Source organism: Stegodyphus dumicola, chromosome 4 (assembly GCF_044657685.1).
Source record: "Stegodyphus dumicola isolate Sdum_Otavi_A_Nest chromosome 4, ASM4465768v1".
Taxonomy (NCBI): domain Eukaryota; kingdom Metazoa; phylum Arthropoda; class Arachnida; order Araneae; family Eresidae; genus Stegodyphus; species Stegodyphus dumicola.
In genome coordinates, this window is record NC_140771.1 from 218,096,810 (window position 1) to 218,116,709 (window position 19,900).

Sequence of the window (19,900 nt, forward strand, 5' to 3'; positions counted from 1 at the left end):
CAAAATTTTCTCAATGTACGCCAAGAATAATTCACTTCGCGAAATTTTTAATTGATGATAAACTATTTCTTTTCCGTTTCATTATGCACGAGCAAAAAATTTGGATGTTTATTCTTTCAAATATATAAATTCACGTATACCTTGGAAATTCTTGAATAAAAAAACTCTTAATATTTTGCAGGTGTGGTTAGGAATACATTTAAGGCAGGGATGGGCAAACTACGTCTCGTCGGAAGTCTCTATCCGGCCCGCGGATAGAATTTTAATTTGCTGGTCCGAGGCAAATTAAAAGAAATATATATATTATATATCCATCTTCTTTCCTACTTTGTTTAAATATTATTTCTTTTCTTTCCTTTTTTTCAAAGGACTGATGATCTCCTTACTTTCTCTATTTTTGTTCTACAAAACGTAAATCAACGGAAAAAGCAATTACAGGCAGCTTTAAATTTTTTAAGTGTTAAAAGAGAAAGGCCCACCAGCGGCCGAGCGGTAAAGACGCTGAACACTGGTAGTTCGGTCCGAGGTTCGAATCCCGCGAACGGGCTGCATGGGCATTTTCGTGGTTTTCCCCATGTGTAACGTGTATACGAGCCAGTTTCCCTTAGAAAGTCCTCGACAAAGGCATCCCTCCCCGTAGGCAGATAGCCCTCGTGTGCTTTGCCATAATTAAATAATCCAATCCTAAAAGAGAAAGTGCTTTGTTAGTTATAGCTGTAGATTGGCACCGACAAGCGTTATCTCTTTCTATCATATTACAGAAACGTAAAGTTGATTCAGAGTGTCGTGCTTTTAATGATTAGTGGACCTAGAAATATTTTTTACAGTTGTAAACGATAAACCAGTGTGTTTCATCTGCAATGAAGCCGTAGCAGTCTTTAAAGAATATAACATTTCCCGTCATTTTGCATCTAAACATAAGAATTCCAATTAAGAAGCAATGTCCGAATATGAAAGATAACAAAATGCAGAAAGTCTTCGTAAAAAATTATCAGGCCGACAAAAATTTTTCAAGAAGGTACACAGTATCCAAGAAGCATCTACATATGCAAGTTACATTGTCGCGTACTATATTGGCTAAAAATTACAAAGCTCTCAGGGATGGGGAGTTCGTTAAACAATACATGCTCCAAGTTTGTGATGTTTTATGTCCAGACAAGAAAAATAATTTTGAGACTGTAATCTTTATCTCGAAAAACGGTGACATGTAGAATCGAAGACATCGATAGAAACTTGACATCACAAAGTCAGAGATTGGCCAGTTTAAATTTTACTCCTTAGCTATGGATGAAAGCACTGATATAAATGATACTGCTCAATTAGTATTATTTATGAAAGGTGTTGAGGAGAACTTTGAAATTACCGAGGAACTGGCATGCGTTCTTTAAAGAGAACTACAACAGGATGTGATGTTTTTCGTGAATTTCAGGAACTTCTTTTAACTTTCAAAGTGCCTATTATTACGATCGATAGAGCACCAAATATGACAGGAAAAAAAAATCTGGATTTCTTCGACTCTTTAATCAAAACTATCCCGGGATCATATTTCACAAGTGCACATCAGCTTAGCCACTGAGGGAGGGGTTTCGAAAATGAACCAATTAGCAGCTATTGCTCTTGTGACGCTAAATCTTCGTGCATGTGAGCGTATGTTGTTTGTTTCGCAGTTATAAACATATGACGTAATAGTAGATAATCTCCTAGTGCTTTCGTTTTCTGAGTTTGATTAATCGCTGACATTTCACTTTCGCGATTTTTATCACTCATAAATATTAGGATTGATGTTCACGGCATATTATGTGGATTAAGAGAATTCAGGTGTATATTTTTTTTAATTGATCTGAGAATGACTGAAAGTGTTACAATGAATCTAGTGTTTTCTTATTTCAGTGCTTGCATTCTTTTGATTTTTAAAGTGTAAGATTCAGAACAAATATGATATGATTATATCCATTGTTAACATTAAAAATTATATATGAATAAATTGAATATGCTCATTGTGAATACGAAAATTCACTCTGTTTGATGAGTATTTCTTGTGTAGACAATGCATTTCAGAGTGAGTATTTATTTAATGTGAAATTTAACGCACTAAATGTATACGAATGCAAAGTAGTAAAGTTCACTTTGAATAAAATTCTGCATCGGTTATTGTTATAGAACATCTTTTTTTTTTCATATAGACTGCAATAAAAATCACTAACTACTATTTACATATATAACTAGTGTAAATATTTTTCTCATACGCATATTTTTATGTAAAGATTGCATTTGGGCTCAGATGTTTATCTCATATTTCTTTCTTCATCTTATTTACTGGGCCCACCAGCGGCCGAGCGGTAAAGTCGCTGAACACTGGTAGTTCGGCCCGAGGTTCGAATCCCGCGAACGGGCTGGCTGCATGGCCGTTTTCGTGGTTTTCCCCATGTGCAACGTGTATACGAGCCAGTTTCCCTTAGAAAGTCCTCCACGAAAGGCATCCCTCCCCTTAGGCAGATAGCCCTCGTGTGCTTTGCCATAATTAAATACACCAACACCATCTTATTTACTACTTAAGTAATATTTCATCTCGATATTTTTGCGAAGTTTCCAACATGTGTTTGTATTTATTTCAACCAGGTAGTGAAATCTTCATAATTTCCTATATTTAATCTAACTTCGCAATGAAAAGTTTCAGAAACAATCGGCGATGCTTTAATTATTTTGTTCAGAAAATTGCGTGGCAGAATATTTTCAACCATCTTTGCTTAAATCTTAAAGCACGCGAAAGGTCATGGGACATGACGGAAATATTAAAAGCCTCGTCCTTAGAATCAGTACATCTCGCTTCGGACCTTAATATACGGAACTTTTAAAATGAAATCGCAATTTAATTCATCTCATTAACATATTTAAATTGTAATAAATATATATTGGTTTTAAAATTTTAGAAAAGTTTAGCTATGCCCGCCAAACGGTTCCCCCCCCCCCGACTTTTGGCCCGCGACCGATGAAGTTTGCTCATCCTTGCTTTAAGGTGATATCAAAAATTTTATGAGCTATAATTCAAAAAATTTTTCGAAAAATTAACATTAAATGAAAAATACAAATTTTAAAGATAAATCAGAAAATATCTGCGGAATTTATTTGGATTGAACCTAAATTTCGAACTGTGAAAGAAGGAATGAATTAAGTTCAATAAAAAAAGAAATTAATAAATATTTTTAAAATTCAGTTAACATGGAGGAGCTAAAATTTTGAGAGCTAAGTTTTTTAAAAGCTATGTGTTCGATTTTTACAGAACTTGGCACTTAGCCACAATATGAATTGTAGAATTGAAATATGCATGTCATTTCAGAAAAAGTCCGATTTTGTGTCAGAATACCTATGTCAGAAGAATATATCAATATATAAATCCAATATGTATTTTAAGTCACGCTTTTGAGACTCGAAAAATGCAAAATAAGTTTCGTCAGTCGGCCCAGTAGAACAGGAGATACAGAACTGCCCCCTTTTTTTGTGCAAGGTGTACCTATGTATTGTACTTATATGTTTACAAAATTAGAATGCAACTGTATATTACTGTGAATTGTAAGAAAAAGATAACTTCGGAATAGATTAACAAATTCATATAAAATTTAACTCTCTTTCACAAGTATACAATTCTTTTTAGGTATTTTCGGATTATCCGCACCGTCACCCAAAAGTCGCAAACTAGTTGGCTACCTCACGTAGAGAAGAGGCTCTTTCCACAACAAGATATCCCTTGGTAAGATTCAAAATTTTTCTCCAAGTTAATGTGCCAAAAGGAATTTTCAAACCGTCTTCACCCTAAGATTCCATTAAAAAGCAGTCAATCAGTAAAATTTAAAGAGGAAGAAATATTAGTAATAGAACACTTACCTTTTTCGAAAAATCGCTGTTGTTTTAACGCTGTTGGTCTTCCTATGTACACAGCGTGGTATATTGTGAGGCCTCATGAATAAATTTTTCCTCGTTTTCGGTGAGGTGCAGATAATCAGAAAGTACCTTTTTGTAATGATATGAAAACGCAAGTATAATATTTTTCAGGTTGTTACTAAATTTATAAATTGTGTAAGCGAATGTTGTTATAACTAACAAATACTTGATTATGTCTTAAAATCCAGTCTCTGTACGACTTAATTGATCATTTTTAATTATTTTTGTGCTTAAAATTAATTGTTTGAAGGTTGAGATTCCGCGCTAGTGACATGTGTATTTGTAATGTATGATTTGTATAGAATTCATTGGCAAGAAAAAGATTCGCAAAAATGCAAAAGTAATTTTTTAAAAGTATGAGTGTTTAAAAGTTAATGTCTTTAAAAAAAATGTTAGCTTCTTCTCTACGCAGAACAATTGAATAGGTAATTTAAATGAAATGTAGAGTCTCATTTTAAATGATGGGTAGAACTGAACTTTTTTTTTTTTTTTTTTTTTTTTTTTTTTTGTGGTAACTTCAAATGAAGTCTTGATTCAGCAAATTTCGGCAAGAGCTGTTTTTTACGAGAGCAAATTACACTGGTGTTCACAATTTGAGGCCATGACTGCGATACAGATATTTCAGAATATGAAAATACCGTGCTCAGACGAAGTCGTCAAGAAGCTGTTGAAGCATCGCAGCTCATTCTTGTAGTGCAAATTTCAGCTGCGTAGTCGTTGCTGGCGACTAATCATGCCTGCCAAGCGTCTTTCTGGAAGGTTCCGTACCTGATATACGGGTTTAGGTACGGAGACTTGCAAGTAATATATTCATGCTTGGAATACCTTCACTCTTCAAGAGGTCTGCGACGGCTACTGTACGATGAGGTGTAGCCTTGTCGTCCATAAAGAGAACGTCCGAACTCTAAATGGACACATCTGAACACAGAACATTGGTGCAATAGCAGACACAAATGACTGAGCCTCCTTGGGAGATGTCAGCATTACAGTCAACAATTCATCTGATACAGTGTGTTTGTGCATTTTGGATTTTATTCACCATTCGTCTGGATAAAAACCTTCAAGGTTTTGTGCCATTAAAAGTCAACCCACCTACCTTGGGATATGTGGAGTTGGTACCAAGCTTGGGTGTGTGGTACTGCTACCAAGCATAATACCACGCCAAACAAAAACTCCGTTTGATATGGAAACGAGATCTCCGAAACGGCCCTTTTGATAATGTTGGAGAAGTAATTCCCTGCTCCCTTCTCTTCAGATATCCAGAATTGCTCGTTAGGCTAAAATAACACTCAATCACACTCTTGTTGTGTCCATTTCTTGTGTTCCTGACAGTACAAAAACCAGCTTTTCGATGAGCATGCGTTAATGGCGCACTCTATACAGTTCGTCGTGTATATAGACCACACGTTTGTGCAACCTTATGGCTACACTAAAACGTGATATCGTCAGTCTTCTAGCCTGCAGAACAATACACCGGTCGTCCTGCCCCATTGTTGCTCTTGGACACCCACTAATGAAAGCTGTTTGAAATGCTGTCCGAGTTCGTCAAATGATCCTGTAAACGATCCCGGACCACTTTGATTTTCTTCCAACTTCCCAAAGACACGACCTCAGACAAGTCATCCAGATGACGTTTCCTGGACTGTGTTGGCCATGCCACGCTGTAGTAGCTAATCGCCGTCGTTGAAATCACCTTACAATATCTTTTACAGTATTGCCCGCATGCGACACTCCTTTCGACGCACCTCCTTGTAAAGGTTACTTGCGGCAGTTCTTGTTTGCTTCTGCTTGCTGACCATCCACAGCGGCAATTCTGTGGCTTCATGGCTGAGTCGTAAACACCTCCCTGAAAGGCATGTGCCATATATGCGAATGCTGTATGGTCCTAAGTCAATTCTATTGCTTTTTTACGCTATTTTCTGCCCCTCGTCTTTATTGTCTGCACACCAGTGTATTAACAGTATAATTTGCATTTAAATAAGGACCATCTCGTTGCGATTCGAAATAGATGAATACTTTTTTATCATTCATCTGAAATCAACGAGAAACGAACGCTAACTTTTATCAATTATTAATATCAGCTTTGATATTAATATTCGAAAATTATTGATATTCAAATTTTTTAAGAGTATCCTATTCCATAATAGTTGGAATTCCAAAGGTATAACGTTAAATTGGGTTGCTTGAATATTGCTAAGCACATGAGAGCTATGCCTAAGGGAAAAAATGCCTTCGTGGAGGATTTCTTGACGAATTGACTGGTATTCACATTACCCGTAGGAAGCAATGAAAACCGACCATGCAGCCGGCCATTCGCTTGGGTTTGAACCCGAGTCGAATAACTACTATTCGACGGTCTTAACTACTTGGCCACTAGTACGGTTTAAAAGTATGAAGTAATTTGATAGCTATTAATGTACTTAATACTAAACATCTCCATGCGCAGAAATGTATTCCACAAAACTGAAAAGTAAAATTAAATGAAATATTAATTGCATTGATTTTTTAACTTGCGTATAAACAAAAGTAATCCGCAAATTTCTATTCCATGCTCACAGTAGGTTTATGCAAAAAGAAACTTTGCATGAATAAATGTCATAAAAGAAGTATGTAAAATGTTAGGGTTTTATTGGTAGAAGCAGAATTTCATACTTGTATGATGTATGAAACATCGATTTTCTTCATCGTGTTCAGTTTTTGACAGAAACGCCGTAGGTTTCTCTAGGTAAAATGAAGTTAGTAGTTTCAGTTTTGTCCGAGATGAGGGATCTCACTCCCCGCTCTTTTCGTCTCTTTCTTAACAAGATATGGCCCACCAGCGGCCGAGCGGTAAAGTCGCTGAACACTGATAGTTCGGTCCGAGGTTCGAATCCCGCGAACGGGCTGGCTACATGGGTGTTTTCATGGTTTTCCCCATGTGTAACGTGTATACGAGCCAGTTTCCCTTAGAAAGTCCGTCACGAAGGCATCCCTCCCCTTAGGCAGATAGACCTAGTGTGCTTTGCCATAATTAAATACACACACACTTAACAAGATATATGGTTGTTCACAACGGCGTCTTTGAATGTACTTGTGAAGTGAAATAAACAGTTTACCACAGTTGGCAACGTTTTACAATTTTTTGACTGTCGCCCGTTAACCGAAAAGTACCTGTAATCTTAAAAAGAGTCAAATAGTCTTATTTTAAAGTTATACAGAATGTTCAAGAAAGGTGCCTGTAGATTTAAATATGGATTCTAGAAATGTGCTTCCAATTATTCAAAATGTGATAGTTAATTTTATGATAGTTTCAACACTTTTAATAAAAAGGTTCTGGAAGCGTAAACTTATGTGGTAAAATAAATTTAATAAAATAAGTTCCATACACTTAATTGCAAAATTCGTTAAGTATGCATAATTAATATTTTCATTTGGCTGACTGCAAATTTAATGTCATGTCATTATTTGCCAAAACGCCCAAATTTTGCTTAGTTTGGTTCATTGAGATTACGGCAAAGCACACTAGGGCTATCTGCTAAAAGGGAGGGATGCCTTCGTGGAGGAGTTTCTGAGGGAAAGTGGCTCGTACACACTTTACGCATGGGATAAAACATGAATATGCTTATGCAGCCAGCCTGTTCGCGGGATTCGAACCTCGGACTGAACTACCAGTATTCAGCGACTTGAAGTTGTTAGTTAAAAAAAGCCTAAGGATCGAAAGTTTTGCAGATTTTGCTTTTTTTCCTGCAAATTATTTTCGAAAATTTCTGTGTAAATTTTGCGCGAAAAGGCATAGAAATTTATTAAAGCATAATATTTTAACAATCTGTATTTTTGCATTTTATATGGAATTCAGATTTCGTATTAAAGAATCCTTACACCGCCAGCATTATTGTATCGAAACAGTTTTCATACAAATCTGTATCTTAGTTTAAGAAACCATGTATTTGGAAGTATATGTTTAAGGAAATAAAGCTTATGGCCTCATTTTTTGAATCCACGAGCATGAACCCACATACGTCAAATATATGTGTGTCAAGTTTAAAAGCCAGCAACGAAATGCAGTTATTTGCTGGCAGGAAATCAATTTTACAGAGATTACTTTGAAAAGTATTTTATATTAAAATTTGACAATAAAAAAATACATAAAAAAAATCTGAAAGCTTTCAGATTTTATATGTCCAAAGGAGTCTTTTCTTAACGTTTTGTGCGTTACCTTAATTTATTACCCTCTGAGCGGTCAGTGTTTTCACTAAGAAAGTAAAAATTTCCCAAAACTACTACGAGAACAAATTATTTTTATTTTAATGTAAAAACTGTCCTGGTATTTCATACTTGGATGTGCGTACTTTCGATATATTGCCTTAATTTCTTTGACATATTTTAATATGTACGTATATATACGTTCTTGCAGGTATCACAAAAAATATTCTAGGCCGTATATATATGGCCTTGCCGCCTAGAGATCATGTTCTTCGCACTTAAAACATAAAATTCAGTTCAACAGCAATATCGCAAAATAATTTTAAAATAAGCATATCTTTAAAATTTCCGATACACAGTTCCGCGCGCTGGAGATAAAAAAGCCCCCCCCCCGTTGCTCGCTCTTAAATCGTTGAGTTTGTTAATAAAAAAATTCGTTAAAGTTTTACAAAATATTAAATATATAATAAAACAAATTCCAAATGTGGGTTTCCAGATGCCCATATTTGGTGGAAACTTACGTTATTCAAAATTAAATGGCTGTAGGTCACGTTGTTATAACACAATGAGAGAAACATACACTTATGCAGATTCTTCATTACTTAATTTCTTTAAATATAATAAAGGACTTTGATATTTAGTGCCAACAATTTGAAAAATGATACAGCCTTTTAAAGTTTTCAACGCAAAATGCCAAAACGGAAATAATAGTCCTTATGGGCAAATTGCCCGTTTGGACTAATAAATAAGTGAAATCTGAAAGGTGTTTTTATGTGCTAGAGATTCAAAGATCTACGGTCACATACACGTTTCGAGAGCTAGGCTAACGCCGCATAGGGCTAAAAATATTTAAAAATATCTTTAGAATTTCAGATAGGCAGGCTCGCGCGCTGGATTGTATTTCCTATAATATTGCTACTGCTTGCTTTGAAATTGTTAAGTTTTTTAATCAAAAATTCGTTAAAGTTTTACAAAATATGAAATAGACAATAAAACAAATTCCAAATTCGGACTTCCCATGTTCCGGTGGAGGACTATTTTATTCTAAATTTGATGATTCTAGTTATCGTTGTTTTTTCACAGTGCGAGAAACGTGCGCACATTCGTGTAGATTCTTCTTTATTTAATTTATTAAGTGTAATACAGGGCGATAATACTTGATAGCAACAATCTGAAAAGTGATTCGACGCAAAATGCCGTTTCGAGATTAACACCCCTTCTAGACTAAAAAGGTTATATTTATTATTTATATTGGATCGTACGAAGCGTACGAATCGAGTATAATCGTTGTTTATCAGAGTAGATGCGTTAGACTTAGAATCTTAACTTATTCTTTTAAAATTCTTAGTATAATGAGTAAGGGCAAACCATAAAAGTTTGTCGTTTTAAGTTTTAAAAGGAAGTATATTGCTATATTCAACTATAGGATAAAAGGTTAAGAATTACTAATTTTTTGTCGATGAAAGCATATATTATTTCAAGAGAAAATTTTAAATGTGCTGAACTATTATATTTTCTACGTACCCAATACTAATATTTTTTATTTTGAGAGTTTCTGCTGTAGTTATAAAAATTTGTTGTAAGTGTTACAAATAAATTTGTGGATAAGTATAATAAAAAAAAGCAAAAATTGTTTTTCTTTCCTAAAAATTTCTATTACTTTTTCAATTCCTTGTGTTATTCCTTTGTATTAGCACTTGCATTTATTTAATCATTTTTTGTTTTTCCATTAAAAATATGTTTCATGAATTACTTTAATAAATAATGAATGTAAAAAATTATTTACTTTAAGAGTATTTTATTTTGAATTTAGCTGTTGCTAGCTGAGTTGGAACTGCGTACTTATTTGAAACGCTAAGCACGTTGCTCACAACGCTGTTGGTATTTGTACCATATGAAGAAACGTATATTACATGAATTATGCTTCAAAACTTAGCAATGACAACCAAGTTATAATGACTTGGCAGAGAAAGCTTTCGCTGCACATCTCAGTTTTTCAGGCTGAGTTGATTGTATTCAAAGCCGCACTTTCTCATGGTTAATAACCTCATTACGATTTACTCAGACTTGATCTCCAACCTGCAGGCCCCCTCAGGGGCTCACTCTTGTTAGTACGGGTGTGGCAATCCCGAGGTACCCTATCCCTTCAGGGGATCACCTTCTTGGTGAGACGGGCGTCACGATCCTGTTAGCCCTAGTGATCTGTCTCACTTTCCTTTTCCCTTTCTTTCGCCGTGTATAGTTTCCTTCTTGGAGGTTGAGGCTCCCAGGTGAGAGACTGATACATCTCTTTATTTCAGCTCCTCACTGAGAGTAAAACTGCCCGCGTGTTTGCCGTGCGTGGAAACCCGTAAGGCTGGAAAGGAGGGTCCTGCTAGTGGAGGGGCGAGGTACTGTCCCCAACACACTGCTTTGGCGTCTGCTTCAGTTTAAATGGGTGGTACATACTGGCCCCGTATGTATCAATCGGCTGGTCAAGTTTGTTTTTGGCCTGGGGGTTAAGCAATCGGAGCGTCTGCTGAACACCTCATTAAGGGTGGAGGTCGGTTCCAGGGATGCTCTGTGAGCGTATAGACATGACTAGTACTGGTGCAGGCATCTGCATCCCCTTGTTGGACTCGATGGTGGGTAGTAAAGTTATGTCCGGAAAAGTATTCTTTCTATATTATGACGTCTTCAAATAATTGTTTTCCTCAAACCAACCTTGGTCAGATTATGATAATTAATAATTCAACAGGTCACAATACAAAAGTGTACGTGCTCTCACAGACAGAAGAACTGTTGAATCAATTGATAAAACGCAGAAGGAAACCAATACTAATTCCGCGTTAAGATCTACTGAAAACTACAGATTCTTTGTTATAAATAACGAACTGCAGAAAATGTCACCTTTTTTGATAAACAAATGCGTACCATCAGCAATAGGCGAACCAAAAAACATTAAGAAGCTTAGATCTGGTGTTCTACTTATAGAAAACACATCTCCCAAACAGAAAGCTTCACTTTGCAAGCTAACAAAACTAGGAAACACACAAATAAAAGTCTCTCCTCATAAGATATTAAATTTCTCCCGCGGCGTCATTTCAGAATCAGACCTAATAGCTGTTACAGAGGATGAAATGATTGCTGATCTGAAAAACCAAGATGTGTGCGGAGTGCGAAGAATTAAGATACGCCGAGATGAACAACTTGCAAACACGAGACATATTATATTAACATTTAACACTTCGGTTCTTCTCAAATCTATCAAAGCAGGACATCTGGATTGCCCAGTCCGACCATACATACTCAATCCAATGCGTTGTTTCCAATGTCAACAACATGGACATTCTAAATTCTCCTGTCGTGGCACTCTCACCTGTGCCAGATGCTCGGAGGTGGGCCATGACAGTGAAGGCTGTATAAAAGCACCGCCTTTACATCAACTGTCAAGGAGAGCACCCAGCATATTCTAGATCTTGTAAGAAATGGAAAAGAGAAAAAGAAGTGCCAAATATAAAGGTCACCAGAAACATACCCTATGCAGAAGCAAAGAAGATAGCTCTCAGCCTCGACCCAACTTTTCGTATGCGAATGCCTGTAAAGCTTTTCGATCAATCGGAACTCAAACATTACCTACTCTTCAACCTGAAAAAACTTGACGAAAAATCTAAAGAAAACCTGAAGAAAAGTCAAAGAGTAACCAAGCAGACAAAAGCGAAGTCATAAAAAAACGGATCGGCCTGAGCATAGGACTAAAAAGAAATAAACAAAAAGTAATACAGGACCAATCAAAATCCAGAAGCCCGAGCAACAGCTCAATTAGCAGCGTCTGCGCGGATATGATAGATTCAGAGATGGAAACAGATGAAGGCCTCAACCTTCCAAAACATCTGCTTCCATGCTTAACTAAGAATCAGCATCGAAAAAATACGTCTCCGTGATGGCCACCCTCATTTCTTGGAACTGTCGAGGTTATCACCAAAGCCTTATACATATCAAAGACCTGATTGATACTCATAATCCTGTGTATGTCTCACTGCAAAAAACTCTGCTCATGTCAAACACTTAGACTAAACTTCAGAGATATAGTGTCGCCAGGAAAGATAATGTGCCTAACGTGCGTGCATGTAGAGGTGTTGCCCTCTTGAATTCAAATAACTATCCAGCTTCTATACTGCCTTTAGCCACTCATCTCCAAGCGATAACAATTCAAATAAGTATAACAACATTAATCTCAGTCTGTTCGTTATATCTACCTCCAAATAGACACATCAGCAAGACTTAGATGACCTCATAAAGCAACTACCTACTCCCTTCATTATTCTCGGTGACTTCAGTGGTCACAATCTTCTTTGGGGAAGCGCCGATATTAATTTACGCGGAAGACAGATAGAGCGTATGATTGATATACACCGCCTCTGCCTTCTAAATAACGGGGAGAAAACATATTTCCATCAACCTTCAAGGACCTTCCATGTTTGGATCTCGCCATTTGTTCACCTTCACTTCTGCTTTTTTTGTCTCTTTAATGTCGAAAGTGATCCTTTTAATAGTGATCATTTTCCAGTTTTTCTGTCTTTGAGAGGACCTAATATTAACCCCATTTTTAGACCTGCACGCCTTCTGTTACTTGGGGCAGATTGGGATCGGTTTTCTTCCCATGCGCTGTTATCGGAAGATATGGTAAATATGATGCCTATAGATAAAGCAGTGGACACCATCACTCTTAAGATCCTTGAGGCGGTGGATCTTTCGGTGCCAAAATCATCAACAAAGGTTCCCAAATACCCTAAACCCTGGTGGAACCGTGAATGTCAGAAGACTCAAAGACAGCAAAGAAAAGCCTGGGGTATCTTTCGACGGTACCCTACCTTATCCAATCTTCTCGCTTTTAAGAGAGCCAGAGCTAAAGATAGAAATGTACGGAGACAAAGTCAGAGAAATTCTTGGAGATCTTATGTAGCATCTATTACATCATCTATGCCTAGCAAAAAAAGTGTGGAAAAGGATCCGAAAAGCATCAGGTTATACAAGAATTACTCAATTCCAATTTTGCATGCAAATGGCCAAGTGATAAGTTGCAGAGAAGAAATCGCTAACACTCTTGGAGAAGCTTTTGCTAATGTATCAAGTAGTAGTAATTATTCCACAGAATTTCTTTCCTACAAGCATCATACGGAAGATAAACGAATTGTATTTAACACTTCCAACCTGGAAGTTTATAATACTGATTTTACGATGCTTGAATTGAGGAGAGTGTTGTTCAAAACTGGCAAAACAAGTCCGGGCCCTGATGGTATAAATTACGAGATTATAAAACATCTCCCTTCTAAATCATTAGCTGCCCTCCTTGCACTATATAATAGAATATATAGGGAACTGGTTTTCCCAAATGCATGGCGAAGAGCTAGAGTAATCCCTATAGCAAAACCAGGCAAAGATCCTAGGAATCCCTTTGACTATCGTCCCATTGCTCTGACCAGCTGTATATGCAAAGTACTTGAAAAGATGGTAAACTACCGCTTAGTCCACTATTTAGAAGAAAATTGTCTATTATCGCCATATCAGAGCAATTTCCGAAAAGGAAGTTCAACGACAGATAATATTGTGACTATTGAAACAGCTATACGTAATGCTTTTGTGAAAAGAAACCACTTAGTGTCCATATTCTTTGATATGGAGAAAGCATATGACAGAACATAGAGATATGGAATACTTCGTGATCTATATGTCACTGGATTGCGCGGACGGTTACCACTTTTCGTGCAGAACTTTTTAATGGATAGACGTTTCCAAGTGCGGATAGGCTCTTTGCTGTCAAAGGAGTTTATCCAAGGTGTCCCCCAAGGGTGCGTATTGAGTGTCACTCTTTTTAATTTAAAAATTAATTCTATGCTTAATGAAATTTCAAAGCCAGTTCTTGGCACATTATATGTTGATAACCTTCATATCAGTTGTCAAGGCTCAGACATGCGCTGTATTCAGAGACAACTACAGGTTTGTTTAAACAAAATTACTAAATTCGCTAATAAAAAATGGATTCAAGTTCTCAAATCAGAAGACAGTATGTATACATTTTTGCCGTAAGAGAATTCTACACCCAGAACCAGAACTCCTCCTAGATGATGCCTTAATCCTAGTGGTGCCTGAGGTCAAGTTCCTAGGACTCATATTTGACAGGAAGCTCAATTTCTTGTCTCATGTATTAAACTTGAAGAACAAGTGCCTTAAGAAATTAAATGTTCTAAATGTCTTAGCGAATACCTCTTGGGGTGCTGATAGATATTCCATGCTGCAAATTTATAGCTGTCTTATTCAATCAAAAATTGAATATGGATCAATTACCTATGGATCTGCACGGCCTCGGTATTGTTGAATATTGACCCTATCCACCACTAAGCTCTGCGAATTTGCTCCGTTGCTTTCAGAACGTCTCCAGTGCAGAGTCTTTATGTCGAATGCAATGAGCCATCTTTAAGTCTAAGACGTGAACAATTATCCCTGAAGTACTACTTCAGAGTAAATTCTCAACCACTTCATCCTGTTCGATCACTTCTTCTTAATGACCGGTACAATCTTTTGTACCAAGCATGAACCACTTCTTGCAACCCTCCTTTCACTTTTACACTGAAGATCACTGGAGATACAGTCACTTTTGGAAAATTATGAGTTGACTGATATACAAGTTAAAGATGAAAGGTTATATGATACTCCACCTTCCACATATAAAAAAATTACTACTTTCAACATTTTTGCTAATTTTGATAAGAGCAATACTTGCGACGTAGTTTTCCAACAAATCTTTGAAGAGCACAGGTACAGGTACAACAGCTATACCCCGATATATACGGATGGCTCAAAGTCCAACAATCAAGTTGGATCGGCATTTGTGTGCTGTGATACTACGAAAAGCTTTAGGCTGCCTGAAGCCTTTTCTGTTTTTTCTTCAGAGATACTTGCCATCTGATGTATATATCTAGACAGCACTGCAAGAAATATATCATTTATACGGATTGCAAAAGTGCCCTGATGTCGATGAAAACTTTCTATAATAATGACAACTCTTTAGTTTGGAAAGTAGCTAAGCTAGATCAATGTTTGAAGGATCAGGGTTACAGCATCATTTACTGCTGGGTACCTGGACATGTTGGAATCAAGGGGAATGAATTAGCAGATATTGCAGCTAAGTCGCCTGTTGAAAGGGTCCACCAGTCTATTCCCTTTAGAGATATTCAGAAGGTTATTAAAAGCAGAATCTTGGATAAATGGCAGAAGTTATGGGAGACTCAAGTGAACAATAAATTGAGACGTGTAAAAGCCCGGGTGCAGTGTTGGGAATTGAATAAAAATCGTAAGGAGGAAGTCCTATTGATTCGCCTTCGTATCGGTCATTCAAGAATAACTCATCAGTATTTACTGAATGGAGGAAATGAACCTATATGCAGTTCATGTAATTCTCTTTTATCCATTGAACATATTTTAATTAATTGTCCGCTTTTTAATTCTCATAGGTTACAGTTTTTTCATAAAACAAATCCGACATTGATGGATTTAATTGGGGAACAACCCCATTTTAATATCTTTAGTTTTTTTAAAGCGCTTAAAATGTATCATAGTATTTAAATTTTAACTACATCTGGTCTTTTAACATAAACCAACTTTAGACAAGTGTTTTCCACACAGAGAATAATTTTGAACATAGCTTTCAAATTTCAACCATTGCTGTCTTTTTATTTCATACCTTCATTTTGTTTTTATACACAGTTATGTTACGCAGTCATACTGTAATTTTGCATAGACGTACTTTTGTGCGATTCTGGTGATTGTTTCCGTATTTCTACATTTGTATATATAAGCCTACGCTTAGCGCCTAAACTCAACACCAACACCAACCTGCAGGCAATTCGAGATTCCTACTTTAGAAATCCTCTCGTCAGGTCCATACAAAAATACTCCTTGTAGTTCTTGTTGACCACAGACCCAGATTGCGGTAGTTCCTTCCCTCTTTGGAACACTAAGCAACGAACCTGCGGACGCAGCAACTAAGAGGATGGCCACCTAGTCTCACGTATGTACACTAGATATGCTACTACATGACTCGTGCTTAAGCTCGTACTCGGACTTAAGCTGAGCTTAAAAAGAATCTGCTAAAAGAAAAAGGCAGCACTTTCGGAAATTTTTAATGACTAGAATTATTTGAAAATGATTTTATGAATCTCTCACTGATAAAGAACGTGTATGTGAAATTTAGAAATTCGTTTTTTATAAATTTATAGCATATTAAAATTGTAGTGTTATTCATGATATTTTTTAATCACAATCTCACAAACTTTCTTAAGTGTACTATTTTTTGTTGGACCGCTTTCAGAACCGTTGTAAGCTGAGTATTGGACTAATCCGATTTAAAGGAATCTAAAATATTACATATTATCAAGACGGTCTCTTATGAGGAAAACCGGGCAACAGTGTAGCGGTATGGGCCATGTTCAATTATAATAGAATATTTACCATGACAATTAGCCCACACATTCGAATTTATAAAGCTTGCAGAAGAAAGCTGTTTCCATTTCTGTTAAGTATGTTAGCGTATATGTTTCCCTTACTATGAAATGTTGCACTAAATTCTTCAGACCAGTATATTTTTTAGGGTCGATTATGGCAAAGCACTTGAGAGTGGCAACTTGTCTGAAAGAAATAATCTTTTAAGAAAGTATTCTTAAAAGATTTTTATAGGAAACTGAATCGTACTGCCGTGGAAAGTGAAAATTTTAACAGAATTTTCTTTTTATGCTGAGTGAGATTTTCGTTTGTAAATCGATATTTTGTCTTTGCAAAGCATTTATCTAAAGTTCGTTCAATAAATTAAGAATTGTCAATTTTTTATTACAAAGCCAGCTTTTATTATTCCGCTGCTTGTAACTGAAATCCTGCTATTCTTGCATCTTTTAAATTATTAAAAAGGAATTACGTATTTTCATCAACATCATCGCCCTTCCAAAAAATACACCTTTGTCTGGTAAGGTAGATGGTGACATCATGTTATGAGCAGGAATCATTTAAAACGGCCGTTCCGACTTATATAGTGCAAGTATGAATGCTGAAATAATATAAAGAGCTGGAGTTTTTTATCCTTAGGTTAAGTTGTTTAAGGCAGGAAATCGGTAATAACTTCCTCCTAATTGGATTGCCCCCCATCGCTATTGCATTTGAGGGTAAAGCAATTCAGCGGATGGAGTGGACCGCATATTATCCGGATTTAAATTCGCTAGGCCATATGTGGGAAGCCATGTGTACTAGGACAACTACTTGCATTGTTGCACCCTTTATCTGCAGGAGCCTAAAGTCCCTTCGTGAATACAGTTTATTACCGCAGAAACTCCTGGACTGTTTAATACACAGCATGAAAAATCGATGTATATTTAACCGCGATGCAAGTTCTACAGCCATCTTTTAGTTTTCTCTTCTTCTCCAAAACGTTTTAACACACCTATCCAGACATTTCCTATGTTCTTGTTTAAATCCCTCCCCACAGAAATATCTTCAAAATGCAGAATTGTCTGCCATACTTGACAAAATAAAGATCTGAAGTTCGTAACTGCAGAAAATTTAATTTTCATTCAGATTGCATGAGTTAATTTTTTCCTGAAAGTATAATTTAAACTTTTTTAGTTAATTATCCTTATTCATAATTTGACTGTATTATTATTCTTTCTCTTTCAGGCAGTATTAGTAATGCTTCCTCACTCAATGGAGAACAACATTTTAAATGGTGTAGAATCATCTCCTGCCGAACAAATAGATCCAGTTATGGCATTCCAGGGAAAAAAGAAAAAGAAGAAAAAATTTCAAGTAATTGAGAAGGAGACTCCTCCAAATGAAAATAAGAGTAACCCATCTGATAATATGCAGTGCGTAACATCAGACAATTTTGTGATGCCTGACAACTGTAACGAGTTGTCTGACATCAACAAACATCTGAATTGTGAATTATCGAAGAAAGAAAAAAAAGGTTATAATGAGTATTATACATCTTCTGAAAATCGTGTAAGTGCGGATGAAGACAACTATAAGGAGTTGGCAGACATCAACAAAGATTTGGATTTTCAGTTATCGAAGAAGAAAAAGAAGAAGAAGAGTTATAATGAGGAGTATACATCTTCCGAAAATGGCTTAATTCCAGAGAAAAACCAGTCGAGTGTACCATCATGGGAGAATGATGACAAAGATTATACATATGATGAACTTCTACTCCGTGTCTTTGCAATCATGAAAGAGAAAGATCCTACAAGAGATGAAGCAGGTAAAAAGAAACTAATAATGAAACCTCCACAGATTATTCGCATCGGAACGAAGAAAACTTCATTTGTCAATTTTCTGGACATCTGCAAAATGGTTCGTCGAGCACCACACCATGTTCAGTCTTTCTTGCTAGTTGAACTTGGAACTTGTGGTTCCGTTGATGGTAATAATCAGCTTATTATCCGTGGACGGTTTGAACAACGTCAAATTGAAAATGTTCTAAGACGCTATATCAAAGAATATGTGACTTGTCATACCTGTCATTCTCCTGAAACTCATTTACAGAAAGATACCAGGTTATTTTTCTTACAATGTGAAACATGTGGCTCGCGGTGTTCCGTTGCAACGATAAAGTCAGGATTTCAAGCAGTAACTGGTAAACGAGCAGCTATGAGAGCTAAATTAAATTAACTTTTCATTAACTTTTTTTTTTTTGTACATTTATGTAAAAAACCTAATTTTCAATAAAATATTTTATAAACTTTCGTGTTCTTTTCAATTATGGTGTTCATAGAGCCGGATTAAGACTTACAGAAGTCGTAAGCACTTAAAAATAATTTGATGCAGTTATTCCTGCTGTTTCGGTTTTGGTTTACTTGCACTATATATTCCTTGATAAAACTATGTATCGTAAATTACAATTAACAAGTTATAATAATTTGATTCATTCATCAAGTTGACAAATAATATAACCCCCCCGGAAAAAAGATAATAGAAAGTATATGTATATATAAATTAAGTAGTTGAGTGTTGACGTTAAAAGTTAAGCGTTAACGTCAGAAATTAAAATGAGTTATATTTAATCGGAGGTGCTAAAATTTTAATTCTTGAAGAACAGGAAAAAGTTGCGTATTGGGGGGTGATTATAAAATTTTATGCCTTTGAAAAAGAGAAACATATTTTGACTGTCTTTGAAATCGCTAGTGTTTTATTCGAAATCTACGCATGTTGCTTTAAAAAGTATTTTGACGTGTTTCTCTTCTAGTTTAACGAAGGTAGATGAAAGAAGAAACATCCTGCTGTTGGATTAATCGCTACGAAGCATTGAAAATTTCATCATAACTCTTCCTGGTAAATCTGTAAAAGAATATGAAAATGTCGCATCAAATCAGGATTTTGAACGCATTGCATAGAGAAAACTCATCAATTTTCCACCAAAATTTTAATTTCTCAGTTTTAATAACCTTGTTACGTCACTGGATGTAGAAAACTAATTTTCACAGTGCAAATGTTTTCTCCCACAAGTTTATGGATTTTAAGTTCGAAAATTGAAAAAAATAATCATAACAGAATGTAACAGTAACATGCGTCTTAAAATAAGAATTGAGTTATCCATATATTAGTAGTAAAGCATTTTCAGTAACGGGCAAATTCTAATTCTCTAACTCATGCTTTCTTACTCATTAAACCCCATGTATGCATGAATAACCAAGAAACGTTAAGAACATTTTAGATAACCCGAAAATGTCTCAAATGCTGTAAAAGTAAAAATTTCAAA

At 36.0% G+C, this 19,900-nt stretch overlaps 1 pseudogene across 4 annotated transcripts in view; it reads left to right on the plus strand.

Moving 5' to 3' along the window:
- Positions 1 to 18,887, plus strand: part of LOC146997823 (eukaryotic translation initiation factor 2 subunit 2 pseudogene) — a 29,178-nt pseudogene extending 10,291 nt beyond the window's left edge. For 2 of the 4 annotated variants that reach the window (XR_015040882.1, XR_015040881.1), the window contains 2 exons: positions 3,653 to 3,748; positions 17,824 to 18,887. The product of XR_015040882.1 is annotated as a eukaryotic translation initiation factor 2 subunit 2 pseudogene, transcript variant X2 (transcript). The remainder of the gene's footprint in view (positions 1 to 3,652; positions 3,749 to 17,823) is intronic. The other 2 variants (XR_015040884.1, XR_015040883.1) reach the window with 1 other exon arrangement.
- Positions 18,888 to 19,900: the final 1,013 nt, after the last annotated feature.